Source organism: Parasteatoda tepidariorum, chromosome 7 (genome assembly GCF_043381705.1).
Source record: "Parasteatoda tepidariorum isolate YZ-2023 chromosome 7, CAS_Ptep_4.0, whole genome shotgun sequence".
NCBI classification, from domain to species: Eukaryota; Metazoa; Arthropoda; class Arachnida; order Araneae; family Theridiidae; genus Parasteatoda; species Parasteatoda tepidariorum.
This window is the reverse complement of record NC_092210.1, coordinates 10,510,099-10,530,573: the sequence shown is the minus strand read 5'-3', so window position 1 is coordinate 10,530,573 and position 20,475 is coordinate 10,510,099. Positions and strand designations below refer to the sequence as shown.

Below are 20,475 nucleotides of genomic sequence, written 5' to 3'. Positions count from 1 at the left end.
TTCGTGCAAGTATTTCAGATGGAATTCTTTATTATACACTAGAAAACATAGGACATAGTTCAAAATATTCGTCAGAAGAACCATATGTTTACAAACTTTGAAACTTGAGGAATTTTTTTTCTAATTTAATAAATAGAACCCTACAAAATATACGTTTTTATCTTCTGCTTTTTTTAATTGATTTTCTTTCTAATTAACTGTCATTTTGGGATATCCGTTAATTTTTCATAATTAATGAAACGAACGTTATTAATTCTTGGTTTACTAAAATCACAAAATTGTTTCCCATAAAAAAACGCGTTAAACATATTTAGGAAATAATTGAGTAACACTGGATGTAACGGTTACAATTTATATGAAAACATACAAATAACAAGTAATATAAGAAAAAAAATAAAGTCAATTCTTACTTAGGTCAACAAGGAAAAATTTTATTTTAGTTACTTTTTAGTAAATAATTATAACTTTTTCTCCCATATAAAACTAAAATTAATTAAATTTAATGAATAAATTAATATTTGAAAAAAACTGTATTAACATCAAGTGTCATCCACTACAAGTTTAAAAAAATGTATTTCAACTTGAGAGGATGAATTAAAGGTGTTTTATTAACGATTTAAAATTTGAAAAAGATATATATAAGATATATATATATATATATGATATTATATGTGATTTTAAAAAGATGGGTAAAATTTTAGGAAGTGATAGTACACTCCCAAGCAAACAATTTTCATCAAAGAATGCATGGTCGAAAGCAATACGCAAGCGTGCTGGCGCGTTTGGAAAGTTGTTTGATGCAAACGTCTTATGTATGAGGCTCCCATTGAATCTGCAGAAGAACTTGTCGCCAAGCTTTCGGTCGCTGCAGGAAAAGTTCGTGGTATGCCTGGTGTGTTTCAGAATGTTCGCCGCCGTTGTACTGTATGCATAGTCGCTGCCGGTCACTGTTTTGAACACTTATTGTAATCACATGCCATTAAATTTGCTTTTATAACTTAACTTCCTCGTTCTTTGCGTGTTTTTGCCTCATATAAGAACATTAACTTTGACGCCCTCTAGCGGTTTTGCGTTTTGTTTTCGACCATGCATTCTTTGATGAAAATTGTTTGCTTGGGTGTGTACTATCACTTCCTAAAATTACCCTGTATATATGAAGAGTGTTAACTAATGGTAAGAATTGAAAAAAGAAAGGCGCGTGATATCAGTCCACCATAAAAGTATAAATTTGGTGACGTGAATCGCACGTTCTACCACGTCATGTTCTTTATTGAATTTATCTGACGCAGTGAATATAAAATAATTAAATGTTTAAATGTGCGCAATAAACTTTTTTTTTTCAAATAGAGTTTAAGTTAGAAATTATCACAGATTCTATTTTTGAACTGTGTGAAAAACGGAATCGCTTATAATAAAATTTAAAACAATGCTAACGTTTTACAGATCAGTAAATTCCATTACGTTTTTCGATCTCCCGTATTTAAAATATAAATTAATATTTGAAAAACTGTATTAACATTAAGTGTCATAAGCTACAAGTTTAAAAAAAAAATTTTAAACTTGGGTGGTATTTTATTAAATACTTTGTTAAAGATTGAAAATATGAACAAGATATAGGGAGAATGTGAGCTGATAGTAGGAGGGGGGGGATTGAAAAATACCAATTTCTTTATAATGAACTTGAGAATAATGATCTATAACATTAAACATAACAGTTTTAATGCAAAATTGTATAAGATCTATTACTTACGAGCTGTTCCAAATAAAAGAATAAATAATTATATATATTACAAAAAAGAATGTTCAAGATTCAAAATAATAGAATATCTATGATTCAATTATATAAAGTGAAAAAGACGAATAGATAATTGCATATCACTTCATGTTCTATCCCTACCTAAGATTACTTTTGTAAAACAATTAAATTTAAAACTATTATTTTCGACATTTTAGAATTTCATCTATTAAATTCTGTTAATTTCTGTCGAGTGAAAAATGTATGTTTTTAAGCATTTTTTGTTTTTTTATATACGAAACGTTGGTTAAATAATAAATATAAATTTTTTAATGGAAATTTGAGAAATAATATTGACTTGTCATCTACAATATAAATTCCATTTAAATAATACTTTATGCTGGGTGTTCCGTTAAGAGCATCCTTAATAAGCATTTTTAGAATTCTCATAAAATATGAAAACAAACGTTGAATGTCACAAGTTATTATATCTAAGGAGAAAAAAAAATACAGTAGAGGAAACGGGTAGAACTCCTCTCCGTTTCTTCCCACGATCACACCTGTTAATTTTTCCAAGTGTATTTGTCCTCGTGTTTTTTTAACGGCAGAAACTGAACTTTCGATCTTTTGCTTCGTTCGGAAAATGCCACAAGTGTTGCTCATTTAATATTACCCAGTGGGCACCTGTGAACCTAAGTCACCGGAGGCGAGCAACATTACCCACGCCATACTGCCACAGATATCTGTTCAAAGGGTGGGCCACATTCACACACAACAGAGGACAACAGACAGAGAGAAAAACAGCCATGCCCTAAGCCAAATTCTAACCCGCAGCCATAGACTTCACAGTTGCTCACGCTAATCGCTCGGCCAGCTGACCGGCCCAATTGTGCTTTTTTTTCCCTCACTTAAATATTAATTTTCAAAATTCTAATTAATTTAAAGATTCTGAAAATAAAAAGCAAGGGAGGTCTCAACTGTACATCCTATATGCTAAATAAATATTAAAATTGGATTAGATTTTTGAAATTTGTTTTTTAAGACTTTTACATATAGTTGGATTTCTGAGAGCTTCATTGTAAATGCGTCTTAACGATGATTGAATTAGTACTATGGACCAATATAATTACGAATATCACAATTAAAATATTTTTTCGAACATTTATACAACGATGCTCTTTATAGGCTAATATTATATTCTTAATTTGATATAATTTGCTTTTTTATGATACCTGATACTATAGACCCAAGGAGAGACTTTATCCACGAAGCCATCGTTGCACAAACAAAATTTAGTGGACTATTGAGCAGTAAAAATTGTAAGGCTAGTAAACAGGATAAGGAACATTTGCTGAATCTCGCTGCTACCTTCCTAAATCTCATCACTACCCAGAACGCCATTATTAATCAAATTAGAGGTAGACTTTACGAAAAAACGGAACAAATGAAAGCAACAAAACCAACTTATGCATCTGTTCTGACAACCGGGGTGGGAATACCAATCACCAAGGACACCGAGAGGAATGAAAAGGAGCATGTACTACTGATTTATCCCAATGGCGAAGATGAAAACTCGGAGAACACCAAGAATATGGTGACCTCTTCTATTGACCCATTCAAACTAAAAATAGGAGTCAAACGTATTAATAAAGTGAGGAAGGGTGGAATAGTCATTCAGGTGACAAAAGAAAGTGAAGTGCAGACCCTGAAGAGAGAAATTGAGACGGGTAGTCTTGCAGATCGTGTAAAATGCACTAGCCCAAAACGACTAAACCCTAGGGTTATACTCTATAATGTACCAACCGATTTTGACAGAGAAAATCTGATCGTTAAGATAAAAGAGCAAAACCCCATACTTCAAGATGCAGGCATGACGATAGGCTTTCCACTAAGGGCGAATGAAGGAAATCACTGGATTATAGAAAGTGAACCCGATGTTTTTGACACACTGATGTACATGGGGAAAATAAACATCGGTTGGAACAGAATTAAAATTAGAGAGTACATAAGAGTGACACAGTGTTTTAAATGTCTTAAATATGGCCATATTGCAAAATTTTGTAAAGAAGAAGAAACATGCGCTAACTGCTCTGCGAAGGGCCATAAGGCCGAGTCTTGCAAGGCGAGAACCAAATGTATAAATTGTACTGCTGCCAATAGCAAACACGGATGGACCCTGGAGACAAGGCACAATGCTAACTCACGAGACTGCCAGACATACATATGGGAGAGGGAAAAAATGATCAAAAGGACAAATTATGGATAAACAAACTGATACTGATAAAACGTTGCAATTAAACTCAGCACCGCAAGAAAACGCAAATATGCAAACAAATACAAAGGACGCTCTCAATATCTCTCATATAAACTTAAACCATTCCAGACTTGCTAATGCATTACATGCTAAGGATTTTGTTTCAGGGGGGATTAAACTTGGCTCACTGAATGAACCATACCATAACAAAGACTCCCAGATTACTGAGTTCCAGTCCGATATCACGATCGTCGCCTATGGTGAAAGACCCAGATGTGCAGTCATTGCCAGAAGGGGATTTTTTGGTATATTTCCAATTGTGGTAAATCGTGACCTGGTCATGGTTGAAATAACTGCCGATCAGATTCATTTCTATTTCACCTCAATATAAGTACCTCCCTCTTCTGACTTACTGCCACCCCTGGATGAACTACAACACTTAATTAGGAAACACGATGATCTCCCCCATGTTATTAACGGTGATTTTAATGCCAAGAACACCCTTTGGGGGAACATTGACGACTTAAGGGGTAGACAGGTACTTGACTTTATTTTCCTACAGGACCTACAGATTGCAAATGACCCCAACTCTCTCCCAACCTTCGATTCAACAATTGGCCAGAGCTGGATTGATTTGACATTACATACAAACAACATCTGTATCACAGACTGGGAAGTATCAGACGTAGAAACTCTTAGCGATCACAGACTGCTCACCATGCAAATTAGACATGATATACAAAATACCAAACCAATCTGGAGGATAACATATTCGGACATTGATTTGTTTTCCTTTATGGCCGAGGTTAGAAAATATATACAGGAAACAAAAGAGGAACTATCCAATATTCAAGAAAGAGGAGAGCTGGAAAGATTCATCATAAAGTCTACAGATACTATCAGTGGTATCTGTCAGAAAAACCGCAGAAAGATTTGCAAGAGTTTCAAGGGAAGCCCAAAGTGGTGGTCAGTTGACTTGGCAATTGGACGGAAGAAAATCAGAGCACTGAGAAGATTGTATCAACGTTGCTCTGACCCCGAAGAACGGAAGTCAAAATTGGTTCTCTTTAAAAGAGAACGCTCCAGCTATATTAAGCAAATCAAGAAACATAAGATAGAAACGTTGCGCACACACCTAGAGAAAATTACTAATGAAAGAGCATTTGGCCCCGAATATAAAATTTCAAGAGGCAAAAACTTTCAAGATGAGATTCTCAAAAATCAGCAGAGAAATGATGGAACGTACACAGAAAGTGCAATGGAGTCAATTCAGATAATTCTTGACTACCACTTTGAGAGTACCCCCTATCATAACAAGCTCACCCCTCTTAGTCAGAACCTAGAGCAGCCATTTGGTCAGGATGAGATTACGCGGGTCATTGATAACCTAAAAAACAACAAGGCCCCGGGACCAGACGGAGTGCCTTCCGAAATCTGGCGAGCAGTGCATAATATTGACCCTCCATGGTTCACGTTGATTTTTAACAAATGCTTTGAATTCGAATACTTCCCAAGCACTTGGAAGACGGCGAAGCTTATCTTACTCCCAAAGAAGGGCAAAGATGGGACAAAACCTGATGGGTATAGACCCCTTTCACTGTTGCCCACATGGGGCAAGGTCCTAGACAAACTTATAACAAATAGATTTACATACTATTTAGAAACAAATGGCCTTTTGGATAGCGATCAACATGGTTTTAGAAAGGCCCGATCAACTACTACAGCTATGAAGGCACTGTTGTCTATAGTTGAAAAAGCTGGACTCTTACAACACCATACTCTGGCCACATCCCTGGATATTAAGGGGGCTTTCGACCGGGTGCTTTGGAGTGCAATAGACGGAATCCTGGTTGGACTGGATTGCGGCAGACCTTTAATAAAGCTAATACAAAGTTTCTTAAGTAATCGTAACGTCACTTACAATTATGGGGATAAAGTGATAGAACACGCCGTTACAAGGGGAGTACCGCAGGGATCCTGTCTGGGCCCAATTTTATGGTTAATTGTTGCTAACAAAATCCTAACAAAACGCAGAATATCAAATGAATACGTTATCGCTTTTGCAGATGATTTCCTCTTAATTGTCACGGGCACTATCCTGGATAGACTTGGTCCAATTACGACCAATATTTTGAATGATTATCAGGCTTGGGCAGAGAGCTTTGGTCTTTCATTTAGTAGCGCCAAGACTCATGCAATAGTTTTTCCGAAAAAGAATAAAATCACGAGGACACCCACAATTAAAATGAAGGGAGAAAACATCAAGGTGGTAAATACGATAGATTACCTGGGTTTTAGGGTCAACTGTCAGCTCTCCTGGTTACCTCATCTAGATATGATCTGTACAAAAGTAACATCCATACAATTTAAACTAAACAGACTCTCCGGTGCTGCCTGGGGAATCGGCCCAAAATTACGAAAATTTATTTATCAAGTTGCAATTTTAAAAATCATCACATATGGTTGTGAAATATGATTCAGCCAACAAGTAAGAATACTAAACAAGATTAGTAAAATTGAGAGGATCCCCCTGCTAAATATTACGAAAGCCTATAGTACAACATCAACTGTGGCATTACAAGTACTTGCGGGCACCATACCGTTAGACCTAACCATAAACACAGAATCGGAATTAAGCAATATCTACTTACATGAAAAGCCCTTAAACCACTGCCAAGAACTGCCGTTATTACACCCAATAGAACTTAGAAGTATTACTTTTGATATGAAACCACCTTGCAACTCTGGAATCGAAATATACACTGACGGGTCCAGAATGACCATCAATAACCAAATCAGAGTCGGCTGTGCCTTCACTGTCTACAATAGCACTGAACAAATTGATACTTATCTATTTAGACTATCAGATGAATCAACTGTATATAAAGCCGAACTATGGGCCATTCTCCAGGCGATACTATGGATCAACAAAAATAAAATTATAGAACACGTTAATATTTACTCTGACTCACTTTCCGGCCTCAAAACAATTAGCAGATTTGACAATAAAATTTACCTTGACAGAATGATTAAACTTAATTACAAACAGAGTGTTCGTCTACACTGGATAAGGGCCCACGTTGGCAATACCGGAAATGAGGAGGCTGACAGGTTGGCCAAACTCGCCTGCCACAGGGAACAAATTGATCTTACCGACCTACCCTCTAAGAGCACTATTAAACTTAACCTCTTGAGACAAAATCTTCAAACATGGCAGGCAAGATGGGACAGTCCAAATTCAAAAGGCAGATACACACACATATTAATCCCAAAAGTCAGTAACACTAAAATATATCCTAACTTCTATCTTAACCAATTTCTAACAGACCATGGTACGCAAGGAGAATATCAACACAGATTTCATAATAAACCACCTGAGTGCTCCTTCTGCAAAACAAATGATTCAATAGAACATATTTTATTGGACTGTCCGATCTTTACCGAAACAAGGACCAACTACTTCCCTCCAAATCTTAGTAGAAATACTCTGAGGTTCGTTTGGAAGAATCAAAAAATAAAGAATGGAATTATTAATATCATAAAGCAGCATTTCAGCCTGAATACACCCACTTTATACAGACAGAATTAATAGCCTATGCAAAGTTTAATTTTCACATGATATATGGGTCTCCTCGTTGATATATATTGGGAAAAGTAACATCTTAATGTAATTTAAAATTTTTAAAAAAAAACTGTAAATATTTTGTACTATATATTATGAAATTGCACACTCAACATAAAATATTTGAATACTTGTAATACTTCTTTTTTGAAATGTTTATTATTTGGTTTTTGCCATGACAGTACGAATACGGGCCCCCGGTGTACGTATTGTTGAAATTTTGGAATAGAGGTTTTGTTATGTGACTTCTCATCGTAATATTTTTAATACATTGTAAATTTAATAAACTGTAAATACTTTGTACTGTTCACTATGAAATTGCACACCCAGCATGAATATTTGGAATGCCAGTAATATTTCTACTTTATGAAATGTTTATTATGTGGATTTTGCCATGAGAGTACTATTATGGACCCCCGGGATCCGTATAGTTAAATTTTTAGAATGGATGATTTATTTTGTGATTTCTCATCGCTAATTTTTAATGTTTTGTAAACTGTAAATATTTTGTACTGTTTATTATGAAATTGCATACTCAATATAAAATTTTGGAATACTTGAGATATCTCTGTTTTTTGAAATGTTTATTATGTGGTTTTTACCATGACAAAACGAATGCGGGCCTCCGGGGTACGTATTGCTGAAATTTTGGAATGGAGGATTTGTTATACGATTTCTCATCGTAATATTTTAATGTTCTGTAAATTTGATAAACTGTAAATATTTTGTACTGTTTATTATGAAATTGCACACTCAACATAAAATTTTAGAATACTTGCAGTATTTTTGTTTTTTTTTTAAATGTTTATTATGTGGTTTTTGCCACGACAAAACGAATGCGGGCCCCCGGGGTACGTATTGCTGAAATTTTGAAATGGAGGATTTGTTATACGATTTCTCATCGCAATATTCTAATGTTTTGTAAATTTGACAAACTGTAAATATTTTGTACTGTTTACTGCGAAATTGCACACCCAACATAAAATTCTAGAATACCTGTAGTGTTTCTGTTTTAAAAAATGTTTGTTATGTGTAATTTGCTATGAATGTCACTGGGTTTTAATGTTTTGTATGAAAGTGAGCTTTCACTGTGAATATGTTGCTAAAATCCTAATTTCATTGCTGTGTAAACCAGTTGCACCTGTAAAATTATGTATAAAATTTTTTGGATGAATAAATTTTGCGACCCTCTGGGACGGGGCGGGTCGGTAGATTGTGGATTGGTGGCTGCTCTGCGCGTGCAGCAGCCAGACTAACAAAATTCAAAATCTTGCTCTTTTTCTAAAGCTCTTGTACCCGTCATCACACATTGCTCCGAATCGCGATCCTCCCCGTCGACGCAAGTGTTGCCATTCCGTCGTTGCCAAGCCAAAGTGCCAATTCTCTATTGATGCAGGACACGTACGCGCATAAGGTCTTCAGTATTACCTGGATGCCCCCCTACGGGGCGGGACAGGGCTAAGCCTGGCTTCTCTTGCCGTCAGACTATCCATGAACTAATCTTTTCGTAAAAAAAGAGTTTACAACGAGGGTAAATTACTTAAAATACTTCATCAAAAAGACCCTTTGTCTTCGAGTAAGGTTCATGGTTTTATAGCTGCGAANTACAGGTAGATAGTATATATATATATATATATATATATATATATATATATATTCATTTATTCATTTATAGTATTATACTCATTCGATATTTTATTATATGCTGAGGATAGAATAAGAGAAATATCACTTTTCAGAGTACCGGGCAAATGTATAACGGGTAGGGGCACTGAACCTTGAAAAAACATTGATATAGAGCATGCCGGACAAATGTATACCGGACAGTGGCACTTAATTAGACATAATATATGTTTCGGACATTTACCAAAGCGACTATGTGATTGTCTACGTTCATTGGAAGTCAACAACCACCAATTTCGATCATTCACAGTAACATATATAGTACGATATTTAATGAAATTATTTAGAAAATTTAAAAACAATTCTGCTCTAGCTACCTCTACTCCACAAACTAAATTATCACCTAAACAATAATCTACAGAGTTAGTCCGATAAGTATTATCACTAATTTTACTGTAAAGCAGCTGCACATCCCAACCTGATCTGGTTGGTTGGAAACGGTGAAGGAGACAGTAAACTCACGCATAAGTGGTCACTTAACTGTCTCCAACCACGAAGAGTAAAGACAGTCATTTTCGTGAGACCTGTTTCCGTCTCCTGAGCAAATTGCCATCCAGTTCTCGATGGATTGTCACCAAGAATTAAATGAAACCCACCAGAGTTCGAAACTTTTACGAACAGATTCAGAAAGCTAAATCTGTTGGTGACTCAAGACATTTTGTGGCGTTTGCGATGAAACTCACGCTTAAAGGTCATCGATAATCACCCCTGTCGAAAATGTGACTTGCTTGGCTAAGTTTTTGGACTCAAACAGTGATTTAATTGTTATAATGGTAAAGGCATCAAGCATTCTAAAATGACCATTTTGAAATTATGAACCATAAGAAATTTTACTATAAGAACGTGCTTTATAGCTCCACTTTCTTTTCTTCCTGGTCGATTTAAAGGTAACGGTGAAAAGGTAACAATTGGTAACGGTTCTGTAGCATCCTCAAAGTTCTGACGTTAAAAACGACCACGAAAAAACATTGATTTAAGACATCACCTCATCATTGATTTAAGACATCATTGGTTTATATATTTGGTAAATAAATAGGTGGAGGTTAAAAATGAATTAAGACAAACCAATTTACATTCATTAGTTAAACAGAATTTTAGACATATATATGCTACCACATTCTTGTTTTTACTGAGTTTTGTATAAAATTTCTATTGTTCTAAGTGGTTTACTTTCATGGTCAGATTGGACTACTTTAAAAAGCTATGTGATCGCTTTCAGATGTAAAAAGAGACATTTGAGACAAATGACGAGTCTAGAGCCGTGGTGGTTCAGGGGAACGAGCGTTCGCCTTCCAATGAGGTGAACAGGGCTGAAATCCCAGCGTCGGCTGGTCTAAGTGAATTCCGAATACGTCTTGCACTGACCACAGTGCTGATGTAAAATATCCTCAGTGGTAGACGGGAGACCGTGGGAGGTTTTCGTGGTTTTCCTCTCCATGTAACGTTAATGAAGGTTAATTCCATCAAAGAGTCCTCCACGAAGCAAATTTACCTCTATACTTGATCCAGGAGTTCCCATGTCTTCCGGATTGGGTTGAAAATTAAAAGTCTACGGAGTTGAACATTAGTAATCATAAACGAAAAAAAATTGTGTCGGCTGTTCAACGACGATTATAAAATAAAATAGGATATAAAATGACAGGTCTAAGATTCTTGCATCGAGGTTCTAAAGAACATTCCGTAAAAGGCTTAAAGTATGTCAATAAAAGCCTTCTTATTGAGCATTTTGCAGGGAATGATGCATCGATGCAGGCAAAAAACCATTTTAAAAACTTATCGCGTGATGATTTGATACAATCGAAANAAAAGCAAGGAGGGTCTCAACTGTACATCCTATATGCTAAATAAATATTAAAATTGGATTAGATTTTTGAAGTTTGTTTTTTAAGACTTTTACATATAGTTGGATTTCTGAGAGCTTCATTGTAAATGCGTCTTAACGATGATTGAATTAGTACTATGGACCGTGAATTCCGAATACGTCTTGCACTGACCACAGTGCTGATGTAAAATATCCTCAGTGGTAGACGGGAGACCGTGGGAGGTTTTCGTGGTTTTCCTCTCCATGTAACGTAAATGAAGGTTAATTCCATCAAAGAGTCCTCCACGAAGCAAATTTACCTCTATACTTGATCCAGGAGTTCCCATGTCTTCCGGATTGGGTTGAAAATTAAAAGTCTACGGAGTTGAACATTAGTAATCATAAACGAAAAAAAATTGTGTCGGCTGTTCAACGACGATTATAAAATAAAATAGGATATAAAATGACAGGTCTAAGATTCTTGCATCGAGGTTCTAAAGAACATTCCGTAAAAGGCTTAAAGTATGTCAATAAAAGCCTTCTTATTGAGCATTTTGCAGGGAATGATGCATCGATGCAGGCAAAAAACCATTTTAAAAACTTATCGCGTGATGATTTGATACAATCGAAAAATCGTTTTTAATCGATTTATTAATTTTCGGACAAATCATGTGCACTATTTTAAATGTATTGAAAATTACTTACTTTTTTTTAGATTGACAGTGCTTCCTAAGTTATTAACTAAAAAAAACATAATAGTAAAATGATAAGTAATACAAATTAATTCAATAATTCAAAAATTTAACAAACACAATAATGTAAAAGCTTTTAAACTAACATGTATATTCACAACAGTCGTAAATTATTGTTCAAAAAATTTATTATATGATGCATGCATTACTAAAAAAAGGAGAAAGAGGCACATAAAAGAAACAAAATTTACAAACACAGACGAATCTAGAAAATGTGATAAAAAAAAACTCTAAATTGTACTCTATAACACAATGATTGATACTTACGCACTGTTTAAAAAATAGTCAGAATTAACTCCATATAAAACTAGATAGCACAAAATACTCTTACTCATATTTTGTCTAGACCGAATTACAAATTATATCTATCTATCCATTTACATATATATATATATGTGTGTGTGTGTATATATATATATATATATATATATACAGTAGGGAACCGATTATCCGGAACGATNTAGCGGGAAGAACGACCGTGATTAGCCGAAGGCCGATATCTTCGAGACGGTGGGCCAAGTCCGAACGTATCTATGCTGGAAGTCCGATGTTCCCCTTCTACATGCCTATGCCTAATGAAATTAGAATAGCTAGAGAGATTTGAGATCCTAGCCGAGGAGTTTGTCCACGAGCTCATCTACCATTCCGGTGGGCGTTTCCAGAGGGCGAACAGTAAATTCTTTTGGGTACTTATAAAATTTTAAATTTGATTTCGTTAACATTTTAGAGGAATCATTTACCGTAAATTCTGAACTGTTTATGTTGTGTTTTTTTTATGTAGGAGAACAATGAGTATTTAAGTGTGATTAATAGATATCATAAACCAAGTCTTTATTGCTTTTAGTAATGTTAAATGCAGTTTTTATTTCTTAAATGTCTTTTTTTAACTGTATGAATTGAAGTTTATGCTTGAGTGTTTTAAGGTTACATGTTTTAATTAATGTATAAAGGGAAGTGTTTATTCCCATGTTAGCATTTGGAAATGTATGGAATTATGTTTTTTGAAGATTTAGAGTGGCAATAAAAATGAGTTTTAAATGTTAAGAGTTTCCTGTAATTCATTCGATACTTGCCTACTGTATAACCTGGGTAACCGTTACTAAAGTTACATTTAGAGATCACAGCTAGAGGGGTAACGGTACAACTCTTAGTAAAACGGGATTTGACGTGTGTTGAGCTTAAGTCGTATTGTTGGCCGTAGATATCACCATAGAAAACCAAAAAACGCACCCTCTACTTTAAAAGATCGCTTGCTTTTAAGCAGGCTTGCTGGTATTGGCAAGTGGCAATACCAGCAAGTCTGCAGATATTGCCACTGTAACAGCAACATATTCAAGGATTTTATAGAAAATTGTATTTTATAAAAATTCTAATTTTTCTCCCACGGAAGCAGAATGTGATGGTCCATTTTGGTTTGGATATTTGAGCCAAACAGCTTTTCTTTATACAAATTTGCATAGTTTCTTTTAAAAAACGAAAAAGAAAATGCTTAAATCTGTTTTACTTTTAAACAACATAAATAACAATATAAGAAAGCCAATATCAAATCAACACATGTATAACATTAATTTTGCGTATAGTAGATACTTTCAATTGTTAAGATTGCTCTAAAAGCAAAAATAAAGGTGCATAATTTCGAGATTACGACGTACAAAAATGTTTCGTGTACAAAAATGTTAACTACGCTAGGAAAATTTTGTTTCGTTGCCTTCTGAAAAGTTTGGAGCCACTCACTGATCAGTTACACGTATATCGAAATTTCTATGCCAAAGAGTTCTGTGATGAATGAATAAAAATAGGCGAATAATCAAGCGAAATTACTACTAATGGAACTAAATGGATAGAATATAATACAATTAAATACAAATATAAGTAAAACATCTTTAAACAATATTATTATTAAGACATTATAATTCCTTGCAGTTTTGTAAATAAATAAACATGTCCATAATTAAATAAGTAAACTTTAGTAACGCTAGCGTTAGGTCAGCTGGGCGAGCAACCAATCAAGTAAGAGCTTTCTTCGTTAAAAACTACAACTTTGGTAAAAATTTATATTCAATAAAAATTTATATTCTTATTTCATTTTTCATAAATGCTATATAAACTAAAATCATGTGCCATAATCATAAAGTGAATAATATATATTTCTGATGGTCCTAACAAATACCGCTAGGTTACATCTAAAAGGATTATAATAAATTTTAGAGAAACATAGATATTTATCTATAATGTTTACAAAGTATCTATTTTAAAAGTAAAAAATCAACTAAATATTTTAAAATAAATGTAGTATTTAGACTACTAATTGACCACTATTTAGACCACAATTGACCACATCTCAATGACAATATATGATGTTAAATATTTAATCGTTAGATTAGGCAAACGTAAGACCGTCTGTGTACCATTTAATTCTAAGTTAAATTGTTTATGGTCCTTTGACGGTACAATTTTTATATAGATAAAAGTACTCACGCTTGCCTACGGGAAGAATGTTTCCTAAACCATCTATCGAAAGAAAAATATATTAATTATAAATTACAAAATAATACGAATGGAACTGAACAACGTGAATAAAGCACAGATATTGGCACAAAAATGAATATACTAAATTTCGATTCACGGTTAAAACACAAAATGACAAAAAAAATGCAAGACAATCAAGTTGAAATAATGAAAAATTTGGGGCAGCCTATCAGATAAGAGGGAATAACACTTTTTAATCCATTCTTTTTTAAAACTTTTAGTAATAGAGTCATGTCGAACGCTGTTACAAAAAACTGTCATGGAGCAGGAGTAGGATGGGAGGTGACGGGAGGTGGATGGTGGAGTAAGTTTGCGAGACAGAATTGCTATTACCTAATTCAAACAAGAAAGGAAATAATAATATATCTACAACTTCAAAGGTTAGTTATGGTAGTATTTTTTCTAAACTTTAAGTAATAGCGTCCTGTTGGACGCTGTTACAAAAAACCATGATGGAGCAGGAGTAGAATGGGAGGTGACGGGAGGTGGATGGTGGAGCAAGTTTGCGAGACAGAATTGCTATTACCTAATTCAAACAAGAAAGGAAAAAACAAAATATATCTACAACTTCAAAGATTAGTTATGGTAGTATTTTTTCTACACTTTTAGTAATAGTGTCATGTCGGACGTTGTTACAAAAAGTCATGATGGACCAGGAGTAGGATGGGAGGTGACGGGAGGTGGATGGTGGAGTAAGTTTGCGAGGCAGAATTTCTGTTACCTAATTCAAACAAGAAAGGAAATAACAGTATATCTACAACTTCAAAAGTTAGTTATGGTAGTATTTTTTCTAAACTTTTAGTAATAGCGTCCTGTTGGACGCTGTTAAAAAAAATCCTGATGGAGCAGGAGTAGGATGGGAGGTGACGGGAGGTGGATGGTGGAGCAAGTTTGCGTGGCAGAATTGCTATTACCCAATTCCAACAAGAAAGGAAATAATAATATGTCTAAAACTTCAAAGGTTAGTTATGGTAGTATTTTCTCTAAGCTTTCGGTAATATCGTCATGTCAGACGCTGTTAAAAAAACCCGTGATGGAGCGGAGTAGGATGGGAGGTGACGGGAGGTGGAAGATGGAGCAAGTTAGCGAGGCAGAATTGCTATTACCTAATTCCAACAAGAAAGGAAATAATAATATGTCTAAAACTTCAATGGTTAGTTATGGTAGTATTTTTTCTAAGCTTTCGGTGATAGCGTCATGTCGGACGATGTTACAAAGCACAGTGATGGAGAAGGAGTAGGATGGGAGGTGACGGGAGGTAGATGATGAAGCAAATTTGCGAGGCAGAATTGCTATTACCTAATTCCAACAAGAAAGGAAATAACAATATATCTACAACTTCAAATGTTAGTCATGGTAGTATTTTTTCTAAACTTTTAGTAATAGCGTCATGTCGAACACTGTTAAAAAAAACTTTGATGGAGCAGGAGTAGGATGGGAGGTGACGGGAGGTGGATGGTGGAGCAAGTTTGCGAGTCAGAATTTCTGAAACCTATTTCCAACAAGATAGGAAATAACAATATATCTATAACTTCAAATGTTAGTTATGGTAGTATTTTTTCTAAACTTTCAGTAATAGCGTCATGCCAAACACTGTGATGGAGAAGGAGTAGGATGGGAGGTGACGAGAGGCGGATGGTGGAGCAAGTTTGCGAGGCAGAATTGCTGTTACCTAATTCCAACAAGAAAGGAAATAACAATATATCTACAACTTCAAATATTAGTTATGGTAGTATTTTTTCTAAACGTTTAGTAATAGCGTCATGTCGGACACTGATATAAAACACTGTGATGTAGCAGGAGTAGGTCGGTAAGTGATTTAGGAGATGGTGGAGCAAGTTTGCGAGGCAGAATTGCTGTAACCTAATTAAAACAAGAAAGGAAATAGCAATATATCTACAGCTTCAAATGTTAGTTATGGAATTTTTTTTTTCTAAGCGTTTAGTAATAGCGTCAGGTCGGACACTGTTACAAAACACTGTGATGGAGCAGGAGTAGGTTGGGGGGTGACGGGAGGTGGATGGTGGAGCAAGTTTGCGAGGCAGAATTGCTATTACCTAATCCCAACAAGAAAGGAAATAACAATATATCTACAACTTCAAANGTGGAGCAAGTTTGCGTGGCAGAATTGCTATTACCCAATTCCAACAAGAAAGGAAATAATAATATGTCTAAAACTTCAAAGGTTAGTTATGGTAGTATTTTTTCTAAGCTTTCGGTAATAGCGTCATGTCAGACGCTGTTAAAAAAACCGTGATAGAGCAAGGGTAGGATGGGAGGTGACGGGAGGTGGATGGTGGAGCAAGTTTGCGAGGCAGAATTGCTGTAACCTAATTCGAACAAGATAGGAAATAACAATATATCTACAACTTCAAATGTTAGTTATGGTAGTATTTTTTCTAAACTTTTAGTAATAGCGTGATGTCGGACGTTGTTAAAAAAAACTTTGATGGAGCAGGAGTAGAATGGGAGGTGACGAGAGGCGGATGGTGGAGCAGGTTTGCGAGACAGAATTGCTATTACCTAATTCAAACAAGAAAGGAAATAACAATATATCTACAACTTCAAATGTTAGTTATGGTAGTATTTTTTCTAAGCGTTCAGTAATAGCGTCATGTCGGGCACTGATATAAAACACTGTGATGTAGCAGGAGTAGGTCGGTAAGTGATTTAGGAGATGGTGGAGCAAGTTTGCGAGGCAGAATTGTTGTTACCTAATCCCAACAAGAAAGGAAATAACAATATATCTACAACTTCAAATGTTAGTTATGGTAGTATTTTTTCTAAGCGTTTAGTAATAGCGTCATGTCGGACACTGATACAAAACACTGTGATGTAGCAGGAGTAAGTCGGTAAGTGATTTAGGAGATGGTGGAGCAAGTTTGCGATGCAGAATTGCGATAACCTAAATCCAACAATAAAGGAAATGGCAATATATCTACAATTTCAAATGTTAGTTATGTGTTTGGTTATGATTATAAAGGTTTTGATGAAAAAATAACGAATTTGTGATAAATTTTTTTAAAGAAATATACACAAATTATAACATTTTTATATCAATTACCCTGTTTCAATAAGTCATTTTTATTCCATATTTGTCAGTTAATAAATAAATCACATTTATATCTAAATGAATATTTCGTAAAATGATAATTTTTAAAAAATTACTCCAAATTTTGTGAAAAATGTCTATTACAACTTCTGAAAGCTATGGCTATGATCATATTTATGATTTTTTTAAATGTCCATGACGCTTCTGATTTGTAAAATTACTAAGAAACTATTAGGAACTTATTGAAGGATCATGGTAATAAATTTAAAATATCATAATGTTTGCTTCCAAACCAAATTTTTACTATAATAAACATGAAGCTTAACGCTTAGTTTCTGATATAACACTTTAAAGGTTACAGATATTTTTAAAGCTTCGTATTACCAACTTCAATAAAATGTATTTGTTTTACAATGTACCCTTATACATAAAAACGTATGCTAAAATCAGTCTCTTTTTTTTATTTAAAATCTAAATAACTTTAAAACCTAATTCTTGGAGAAAAAACAAGGCAAACACACAACCCCAAATTTGATCCTTTCTTGGAAATCACAGGTAAAAAGATATTATTTCGATATATTAAAATAACTATACAATTAGTTCGTAATTAGACGAGGTAATTACGAGCAGTATATTTTGAAAACCTTGCAAGCAGAACTTCGTAAAAATTGAATAGTACCATAGCAAAATTAAACGAATTTATAAAACATCCGAAGTTCGCCACTAGTTGGCCCATTTCTCTACAGCTTTGCATTCAAATTCCCCATGCTTAAATAAATATGGCTAACCTGACCCCATCATATCTATCTCTGGCTATACTGAGAACAAATGAAAAAACAATGTAAATGTTTCACGATAGATTCTGAGACATGTGGTTTGACAACTTTTTTCTTTCTATTACTTATGCTATGAACAATAAAATAGAATTTCAGAAAACTGATAAAACAAAATTTACTTTTGAAAAAAAATGTTTTGCACAGTATGCAGTTTATCATACAGAGATGCCAAATATTAAAAAAATCTCAATTTTGAATTTTCTCATTGCACGGCAGTATAAAACGCCATGTACATAACATTCCAAAGCACACACTGCTTACTTGCTATTTTATGGAAACAGACAGTGGCAAATAATATTGTATCAAGCATAGTTTGTGAGCATGAGATAGTTAAATTTTATAGATTCTTCTTATGATCTCAATAACGCAATGATGCGCCATCTAGCGTTAGATTTTGGATATATTCATTGCTAGAAAAAGAATGTATGTTTTATCTCAATTTTTATAGGCTCTGCTCCATATTTTTTTTAATGCGCGTCACTCACAAATATCTTGTTTTATACATATAAATAAAATGTAAATATCAGAAGAAATAATATGTTATGTTGTAAAGATTAATTGGGTATTTTAATAAATTGATCGGTATATTATCTCGATTATATGTTATGATAGAGAACAGTATAAAGATTTCATTTCATTGATATATTTTAAAATTAGATAATAAAATGTATTTGTGGAAGTTTAATATTGCATATTTACTACTAAATAAAATTTCAGTGGTCTTCGTTTAAGTCAAAGATTTATAAAGGATGCAACGCTAGTAAAGCATGATTGGCAGCACACAATATTTAAAAGTATTTTTTTCACTAGATTTTCAGAGCTAAATAAAATTTTCAGTGCTATATAAAGTACTCAAACGAAAAATAGAATCCGAAAAATAACCTTTAATCTTATGATCGGAATGTCACGTTCTAGGATGCAATTCTAATGTTTTGAATCCTTGTAGCTCTTAAATATGCAGCCAGCATTTCAAGAAATCAGCGCATACTTTAAGTTAACTCGTTAAACTTCGTACTCCTTAAACCATTAAGGTATTCTCTACCTTTTTAGGCCAACTGTGACAAAATCATCAAACTCAAAACGTTTGAATAAAAAAATAATATGTATTTCTTATATGTATCTTCAAATTTATTTAAATCTCATTGATATCTTAAAAACAGTTGAAATTTTGAATTTTTGAAGAAAAAAAATATTTACTCATAGGTTGTCATAGCATGGCCTGTCTGGTTAGAAAAAATGTGTTTTCTTATGATTTCATCAATTTTTTAATGCGATATCTATAATTCTTTTTATCCCATTTACTTAAAAGTTTGAAAAAATAATCTCTACATCAGATCTCTTCAAAAATACAAAAATCAATGCTCTATATATTATCATTCCTAATCTTATTTATTTTATATTTGTTATGTACCCTATTTTAGAACAGAAGTTTTGTGAGAAAGTGTTAATTGCTTTTCTTTATGCGCTGCAACTAAAAGACCATAGAAGCTATATATATTTGTCTTTAAAAAATAAGTACGCTAAGATATGTAATATTGCTGTGATTGAAAAAAATTTCCGTCCTTTGCACCCAATAGTTTTTGCGTTATTGTTTAAAAGAATTTTAATTATCTAAAAAAACTTCAGTAACATAATGACTGCACTGACGCTAAAATTCAATAACCATGAATATTTTATGCATGTAAGCATATTGTTATTAATTGTATTAAGTCAGGTGTAAAAGTGGTTAGAAATTGGTTGCATTCAGGGACAAAAAAAATATTGTTATTGATAATTCTATTTCCTATATATTATCTTCCTCCGCTTTTTAAAATAATGCCTCCTATTAAATCGATATTAAAGTCTAATAGTTAAAAAAATAGTTTAAATAACTTACCTGGTTGCGCTTCAACTAAAGAAATCAAAAATATATTTTGTTTTTATCTTTAAAAGAAATGATAATTATCATGTCAAAACACTTTAAAATTTTAGTGTAGCTGCAAACCAATGTTACGCTTTCAGGTTGTTCCGAGGTGATTTTCCTAAATATATGTTTTTAGAATTCTTTTGAAAATTTAAAACGAAATACGAGTTAAGGGCCGTAGATTGCTATTTATGCGGGGAAAAACAAAAACGATATCGAAATCAAATGAATCTGGGTATTGGGGTAGACAGAACTGTAAATATCAAAATCAGTTTGATTGCAAAATTAAGCTCTACATAAGATATATA

The 20,475-nt window shown here is 33.8% G+C and overlaps 1 protein-coding gene across 1 annotated transcript in view; it reads right to left on the bottom strand.

The window, feature by feature from the left end:
* The window catches only part of LOC107436640 (uncharacterized PE-PGRS family protein PE_PGRS46), a gene marked incomplete in the record, with an annotated part of 97,979 nt that overhangs the window by 55,268 nt on the left and 22,236 nt on the right, over positions 1-20,475 (bottom strand).